Genomic DNA, 8,891 nt, shown 5'->3' with positions numbered 1-8,891 from the left:
CTCTCTTTTGCATAGCCAATGGGAATCGGACGGATCAACGCCGCCGAGAGAAGGTTCGGCAGGGAGGAGCTAACCCCGTTCGGGAGAAAGAAAGAAAAGAAGAGCCGCGAGGGGGAGGAGCCGGCGCGAAGATCCGCTTCCTCTAAGCCATAGAGTTAAGGGAAGGAGGAAGGCGCCCGTCGCCACCTGCAAGCGCAGGGTTCTTTTCAATGGTGGTGGTGGGGTCCCCCCTACGCTGTGGGTTTCTGGATCCCGCGACAGCCCCTATCTACATCACTGCTGGCATCAGTATGTTAAAGGACGCCTCCTTGGTCTGTTTTTGTTTGGGGTCGGCTTCAAGTGCAGCTGCAAGATCTCTTAATCATGAGGCTAAATCCCATTATAGTGGTAGTTATGGGTAGGTATCCGTGTTGGTCTGCCGTAGTCGAAACAAAATACATAAAAAGATGCCTTCCAGTATCTGAAGAAGTGTGCATGCACATGAAAGCTCATACCAAGAACTAACTTAGTTGGTCTCTAAGCTGCTAATGAAAGGATTTTTTTCATTTTGTTTCCATTATAGTGGAAATCTCCTTTTCTAGATGATGTCACACTCCCTTAGGAAGGAGGGTTACTCCTTGGCTCCCCACCTCACGTTTTGAGCATTGGGTGGCAGTGGTGCATTTTCACAGTACTTGTCACATTCGCACCAGATACTGGCTTCCTCGCCTCAAAGAAGCATGGGAACTTTCAAAGTGTGAGATGGCCCTGGGTCTTATATACCTTAGGTGCCTTATTACATATACAGTGGTACCTCGGGTTAAGTACTTAATTCGTTCCAGAGGTCCGTTCTTAACCTGAAACTATTCTTAAGTACCACTTTAGCTAATGTGGTTGCCGGAGCACGATTTCTGTTCTCATCCTGAAGCAAAGTTCTTAACCCGAGGTATTTCTGGGTTAGCGAAGTCTGTAACACGAAGCGTATGTGACCCGAGGTACCACTGTACTGTACAGGCTGTTCGAAAAGTAAGTATTACACCTTTGGCCAATGTAATACATATGGTAGGTGTATAGTTCCTTTTCGAACACCCTGTTTATCTTCTAACACCTTATGACATTCCAGTGGGGCTCTCTGCTTGTGGTTCTGTTTGCTCAGCCCAGTTCTCAAGCAATGCACACCAAAGCCTTTTCAGTGGTGGCTCCTTCTGTCTTGAACTTACTTTCTAGGGCACTCCGCAAATACTCCTTCCTTATATGCCTTCCATCGCATGGGCTTAACCAAGATTTTTGTTAGGGGGGCAGCACTTTGTTGGGGGGGGGGAGAAGAACTTTTGTTAGGGGGCCGAATAGACGTGATTGGTCAGTTAGTTAAGTATTTCTATTGTTTTACTTGATCAGGGGGCAGCAGCCCCGCCCCCCCGGCTATGCCCATGTTCCATCATAATCCTATATACTTCTTACAGAGGCATTCGTTACCTGATGGTAAGAACTTGATGGATTCCTAGTTTTTTCTTCAGATCTATTAAACATGTTTTATGTTTACATTTTAGGGTTTTTATGCAGTTTTGTTTTAATTCTGTTTTCTCTGTATGTTGCTTTGAGCACAGTTTCTATGGGAAAGCAATAGATAAACTTAATCAATGGGTGGTTTCCAAGCCTAGCATTGAAATGACACTGAACTGGGCTTTAATTTTGCAAATGTACAATGAGCCTGACTTTATTTTTAGTCACAAAGTGTTACAGCACTAAACAAAAAACAAACAAACAAAAAAACCACGGGGTGGATAAACCTATTTATTTGTTTTTAATGTATGCAATTGCAAAAGCTAAATGCATCCCAGCATTCAGTGTGCTCTGCAGCAGAAAGACGTATTTTGCCTGAATTGACACGTCATCCCTAACAGATTTGCTTTTGTACTAGAGGGAAAAGGTAATTGCTCTTTGGTTAACTGCAAGTGGTGGGTGGGCAGTTCAAAAGCTGCAACCCTGGAGCAGCAAACAAAGAACACCAAAAGAGTAGGAACTGGTTCTTCGCATTTCTCCTGTAAAACTGCCAAAATTGAAGGTGATTGAGAGGTTAGATCAAATCTTAACAATTTATAAACAACAGGTGGCAGTCCCGATTCCCATAAATACTATTCTAAAGCATTTGAACCACATGAAACGATCAAGTCAAACATTTGTTCCATTAAGCTTGTCTGCTCTGACCCTGGCTTCGATGGCACATAATGCTAAACCAGGGTTAAGATTACCCATAGTTAAACCTAAGTTGTCAGGCGATCACTTGGTTTATTACATCACAGAATAGTTAAAAGTACCAGTGACAGCAGATGAATCTTGAGAGCAGGTTGTAAAAACTTTTGCTGCTCTCCACTTGTGGATCTATAGCTATTGAGTGATGATGGTTCCTTAACCATAGTTAAGGAGGAGCTTCAGGTTTTAACATAACACTAAGCTATGGCTAACGTTAACTAAGGTTTGTAAACCAACTGTGATTCTTGGTCAACAAGTGACCATTAACCATATTTAATAAACCATAGTTAAGCTGCTGGACTGGGTTCACATGTGGGCATGTGGAATGCTATGTTATAGTTCAATAAACCTAAGTTTAATAAACTGTGGTTTGGTGTCATGCGTGAACTTTCTCAGACCTCCCATCTCCCTAGCTGGAGGGGCTGAGGGCTGAACTTTCAGCCTTATGAATGCAAGATATGTGCTCTGCCACTGAGCTATGAGCCTTCTATGGCCATCAAAGCGATTGACACATTGTGGCCACCAGAAACAGCTGCATGAGCTTTGCAACCCACAAATCCCACTTCAAAAGAAAAAACCGTATTTTTCGCCCTATAGGACGCACTGGCCCATAGGACGCACCTAGATGTTTTTTTTTGGGGGGGGGGGGAAATAAAGGGGAAAAAATTTATTCCCCCCCTCAGGCGCGGGGTTGGGGCGGGGGAAGCCCAAGCTTCCCCCGCTCCAGCCCCCAGAACGGGTCCCAGAACGCAGCTTTGGCATCGCTCTGGAAGCTTGTGGGGCTGGGGGTGGGGGAAGCCCAAGCTTCCCCCGACCCCAGCCCCCAGAACAGGTGCCAGAGCGATGCCGAAGCTGCACGCAGCTTTGGCATCGCTCTGGGAGCTTGCCGGGCTGGGGGGATAGCTTCCTGAAGCCTGCATTTGCCTCATAGGACGCACACACATTTCCCCTTCATTTTTGGAGGGGAGAACGTGCGTCCTATAGGGTGAAAAATACGGTACGTTTCTTGAAATGGAGAAAAAATGAGGACGTGCTGCTCAAGAACAATCCATTACTGGTGGCAGTGGGCATGTGGAATGGTTTAAAATAGTCTCTTTTCCACATGGCCATATATATATATATATATATATATATATATATATATATATGCAGGTTTTGGTGTCCTCGGGTGTCTTCCCGTGTAAAAGTTGGGGTGTCTAGGCGACGTTTCGACGAGGTCTCACTCGTCATCTTCAGGCTGGTGCTTTCGGCTTCTTGTTACTGGAACAGAGCAGGATCTCAGTGTTTGAGTTCCTATAAATACTGTTGAGGGGGTGTGGTGTATAGCCTCCAATGTTCTGGGCAGAGAGGAAGTTCCCAGGCTAGTGTGCCTTTTCTTCTTTTGTTCCTTAATTACTTGAGGGATATCTTGAGTGATTTCTTGAGTGATATCCTGAGTACCACTTAGGTGGGTCATTAGGTGTGGATTAGTTGCTAAAGTCTTTGTGTCTTGACCTCTTGAACTTTGTGAAGAGTTTTTCTGAGAAGATGGCTGTACTGCACTTAGTTGTGCTCTGGCTTGGCTTCGTGTATAGGGATATCCCTCAAGTAATTAAGGAACAAAAGAAGAAAAGGCACACTAGCCTGGGAACTTCCTCTCTGCCCAGAACATTGGAGGCTATACACCACACCCCCTCAACAGTATTTATAGGAACTCAAACACTGAGATCCTGCTCTGTTCCAGTAACAAGAAGCCGAAAGCACCAGCCTGAAGATGACGAGTGAGACCTCGTCGAAACGTCGCCTAGACACCCCAACTTTTACACGGGAAGACACCCGAGGACACCAAAACCTGCATTCCTGTACCCGTGAAAATCTACGAAAGCATATATATATATATATATATATATATATATATATATATATATGCAATTAAGTTTCCAATTAACAGCACACAAACCATGACAAAGGTAACTCCTGGTTGACAATGTCTTACTTGTTAAGGGTGGAGGATACAAATGCAGTTCACTGCCACATTATTCAAGAAACCTGTATGAGTTTTCTTTGGGGAAGTTGAAACAGGGCGATTTGGCAAGATCTGTGTTCAGATTCATCTGGGAGTAGACAAACCATTATATCTTGTGTAGACCAGTGCATTGGGACACATGGTGAAATGACAGTTTAATTGTAGCATAGGCACAAAGTAGAGAAAACAGTAAATAATTTACATAAATGAAGCCAGTTCCACAGATGCATTATCTCTATGTCACGGCAGTATGCATACATTCTAAAGAGGTAGTGGTAATCTGCTGAAATTTTAAGTTCAGCTGTGAGAAAATAATGTTCCATAGGTACCTTCTGACTTGATGATCTTTTTATTGGTAGCACACCACTAAGAAGAATATTATGCTGTTAATTTGCTTTCCTACTTGTAACTGTATGGAAGTTGGTAATCTGCTCACATAGTCTCTAGTCTGAAGACCACAAACAGCTACATACACTCCCAGATTTGAATACAGCTGCATTTTATTTTGACAGATCTGTGCCGATTGCCCTGATCTTATTTTTCCATAGAAGCGTTTCTTCAGAACTCCTTGAGTCAGCCGTTTCATTTAATTTGCACCAATACAGAATTGTATTCTTGTTCATTCTTGATTCGGTTGAACAGGTGTGGGCAACCTGTGGCCATCCATATGTTGCTAGACTACAGTTCTTTCCATACCTGACCATTGGTCAGGCCGACTGGGACTGATGGACGCTGTTGTCCAACAATCCAGCTGAAGAAAGGTGTGTGGAGGGAGAAAGGTGTGTGGAGTCATAGGACCTACCAGCATACCATTATACGGAGAACAATTCTGTAGGAACGTAAGAACGTAAAACCTCAAGCAGGACTCAAGCATGAGAGCCCTCTCCCCTCCTTCACTACTCCACCCACTCCTCAAAAAAGGCATTCAGAAAAAAACCTAGTTGTTGACAAAGTGCTGTAGGCTCGTCTCATTTTTTATCTACAGCAGAATGTAAGTTATTAACAATCATTAGACTTCTGCGCTCTCCAGATTAAAAAAAATCATTGTTTTTCTCATCACTGTTATTGCTACAATCATTTATTTTTAAAGATTTTTAAAATTTATCATGTTGCCATTTCTTTAAAAGCAGGTATCTGGTATCCTTTTGATGAGGTGGAATGAGCCTCTTTCAATCCTTAGTGGACACTCTCGTAAAGCGCCGTACCAATTGCCGAAAGCCAGCTCTTCACGTTTTAATTGCTAACTCACGAAAGCCAAATGACACAAATTGGCACATATCCTAAGATGTATTAAGTTTGTCCCGGTGCAAGCCAGTAATATTTCATCACAGGTAGCATTGTGGAACATCCAAATAGGTTTGAGGTCACGACTACTGGCTCAGCATTAACCTGTAAGAAGTTTGGTTTTTTTTTAACCCCCATTTGGGTGATATTTGGACCATGAACCAACATAGTTTATCTTCACCCAGCAGCTGGGACTGTGCCGTTAGTTACTAATATGAAAGCACACAAGCATGAAATACATTTTTTTGTTGTTGTGATAATGCTGTTCTTTCAGAAGATTGGAATTTTTAAGACCCCAAGGTACTACTTCTTTCCATTTCCAATTCCATGCACCAAGTAGGTCCCAATGACTTGCTTTCTGGCTCCACATCTCTGTAGTAAACACACAACACAGGCCTGGCTTTGATGCAAGAGGAGCCTGCAGTTTTATTCACTAATAAACCTGTACATCTGATTCAAGCAAAATATTGCATTTGTTTGTGATCTTCCATTTCTCTGCTTCCAGGGACAGCTCCGGAGACAGGTTTGGACTTGCAGCATCAATTTTCCCCTGCAGGGGTGGGAGATCAGTTAGGTTGATCCTCTCCCAGAAACTGATAGAATCTGATAGATTTCTGACTGCTCTGGGGTTTTACCCCCCAGTGGATAGAGCTGGTTGAGGTTGTGGTTTCACTATGGAATTGTGAGGCTTGTAGGGTCATTGACACGATTGCTGCTGGTGCCATAGATCCCACTTTACTCCTTGGTATACTGAGGAGCTGAGGTCGATGAAAATGACCAATTGAGGGCTGCAGCAGAAGTGGTATCGATCTTGCTCCAGAGCCAACTGAGCACATGTTCAGGCTTGTAAACAGGCCTATCACAAGGCTGTGGGTTTAGCGTCCATTGTGTTTTCAAGAAACCACCATGAAGATTGGCTCTCTGTCATCCAAAGAATGGTCATTCCTTACCAGGGATGTGGAGCTCTGGAGCACACAGCGTCTGCCTGTAATTGGATGGCTAAACGCTTCAAGAATGAAGTTAGCTCTGCAATTAATTTCAACGCTAATATTGTGGCAGCGGCAGCCATGGAATTCTACTCAGTATTGATCCAGAGTAGATTCCAATGTATAGTTAGCAGAGCAAAAACTTAAACATATTACATATTACCTTGCTTTATAGACACTTCAGGTTACAGACTCCCCTAACCCAGAAATAGTACCTCAAGTCAAGAACTTTGCTTCAGGATGAGAACAGACATCACATGGCGGCAGCAGCAGGAGGCCCCATTAGCTAAAGTGGTACCTCAGGTCAAGAACAGTTTCAGGTTAAGAACGGACCTCCAGAATGAATTAAGTTCTTAACCCAAGGTACCACTGTACAAGATTACCCCAAAATAGACCAGAGGCAATTATATTTCATCCAGCAGATCTTTACTGCTACTGAAGGCAAATGAGCTTAATGGTCACAAATCCAATACATTCAGGATTGACACTGTCCATAAGTATGCTGCAACTGGATTTCTTAACTTATAGTTACAATAACTTATAATTATAATTATAACCTTAGCACTAAGCATACTATGTACAGAACACCACACCAGAAGGAAGAGAGAGAGAGAGAGAGAGAATGAAACCCAGGCTCCTTCTGACCTCACTATGATAGTCAGCATGACCTTGACAGAAAGAGATAACAGAACCAGCTGTACTCAGCTTCTCAGAAGGAATAACCCAAACACCAGTAATCTTCTGCTTGCTTCTTTCACACAGAGCAGCTTTCAGAACTCTCTTGAATTAATTAGAATAGGAAAGACCTCTACACATCAATCAATACTTGATTGAGCACAATTTAAAGTGTTGGTGCTGACCTTTAAAGCCCTAAACAGCCTTGACCCAGCATACCTGAAGGAGCATCTCCACCCCCATCGTTCTGCCCGGACACTGAGGTCCAATGCGAGGGCCTTCTGGCCGTTCCCTCACTGTGAGAAGTGAGGTTACAGGAAACCAGGTAGAAGGCCTTCTCAGTAGTGGTGTCTGCCCTGTGGAACACCCACCAGATGTCAAAGAAATAAACAACTATCTGACATTTAGAAGACATCTGAAGGCAGCTCTGTTTAGGGAAGCTTTTAATGACTGATGTTTTAATGTATTTTTAATCTTTTGTTGGAAGCCTCCCAGAGTGGCTGGGGAAACCCAACCAGATGGGGGAGGGTATAAATAAATTATTATTATTATTATTATTATTATTATTATTATTACTCAACCATCTCTCAACCTAACCTACCTCACAGTGACCATGTACCTTGAGCTTCTTGGAGGAAAGGTGGGGGTATAAATGCAATAAAAAATAAATGAAAAACAGTGCACAGTTGCATCTTGCCATATGATGGAGAGGATGACAAAGTCTTTTACACTTATACACACACTTTTTCGCTAACACACCCAGTAATGTTAGAGAGCAACTATTGTGAAAACGCAGCCATTTCTCATAGCAAAAAGGACACACACACGGATGGGGACACACACACACACACACACACACACACACACATTTGGTTTTTTGTGTGTGTGTGTTTTGTTGCCATTTCCAGAGGCTCAGCGCAAGGGGTCACAACGCCAGCAGGTGGTGCTGTTTGCTTTGATTCGGCAATGCATAGGGCGCACAGATGTTGACGATGAATATTACAGGAAGGAATAATTCATATGTTACTGATGAAGAGTGTTTGCTGGAAAACTGCCCCCCTGCCAGCCACACTTCCTAAAGTGCCCATTGGAAGACATCACAATTCAAGCATTCCAGGAAGCGCAGGAAGCTGTGGAATCACCAGAGACCTGTGGAATTTTTAAAGTTAAAAGCAAGAGCACTGCACGACCATCTCATAATGTAATTAGCACCAAAGCAAAAAAAGTCAACCTCTTTGCAACCACACCCACCTGAGAAAATTTCCCCTTGAATGGTCAAGAAAAATAAATAAATCAACCAACAAGATCAGTTCAGTCCTACTATTTAATGTTTTAGATAATGTAGTGTAATAACCCCATGCCATTATTTATTTATTTATAACCCACCAACTGACTGAATATACAGTAATAATAGTAATAACGGTAGCGTCCAATAAAATCATTCAAAATTGTAATGCCACAAAAATGCAGAACCAGTGGCCAATAACAACAATAAAATTAGTTCTCAAAATGACAAAACAGGAACGTAAGCAGGCGACCAAATATAAAAATTATAGGTGCCTATCTGATTTCAAAAGCATTCCACTATGCTAAAAGCCTTAGCCTACGCAGAAAATAACAGACACGCATTGTAATATTAGCACTGTGTCTGTCAAAAACCTGACACACAAACTTACCAAGCCATGTGCTGACATCCAACAGTGTGCAAC

General features: G+C 42.9%; 1 long non-coding RNA gene across 1 annotated transcript in view; it reads left to right on the top strand.

Moving 5' to 3' along the window:
• Positions 1 to 3,046: 3,046 nt before the first annotated feature.
• Positions 3,047 to 8,891, top strand: part of LOC309367344 — a 217,812-nt gene continuing 211,967 nt past the window's right edge. The window contains exon 1 of the long non-coding RNA XR_014167064.1: positions 3,047 to 3,233. This is a non-coding gene — a long non-coding RNA (uncharacterized lncRNA). The remainder of the gene's footprint in view (positions 3,234 to 8,891) is intronic.

This window comes from Podarcis melisellensis (genome assembly GCF_964234715.1).
Source record: "Podarcis melisellensis genome assembly, chromosome: 3".
In the NCBI taxonomy this organism is placed as follows: Eukaryota; Metazoa; Chordata; class Lepidosauria; order Squamata; family Lacertidae; genus Podarcis; species Podarcis melisellensis.
This window is presented reverse-complemented; position numbering and strand designations above follow the sequence as displayed.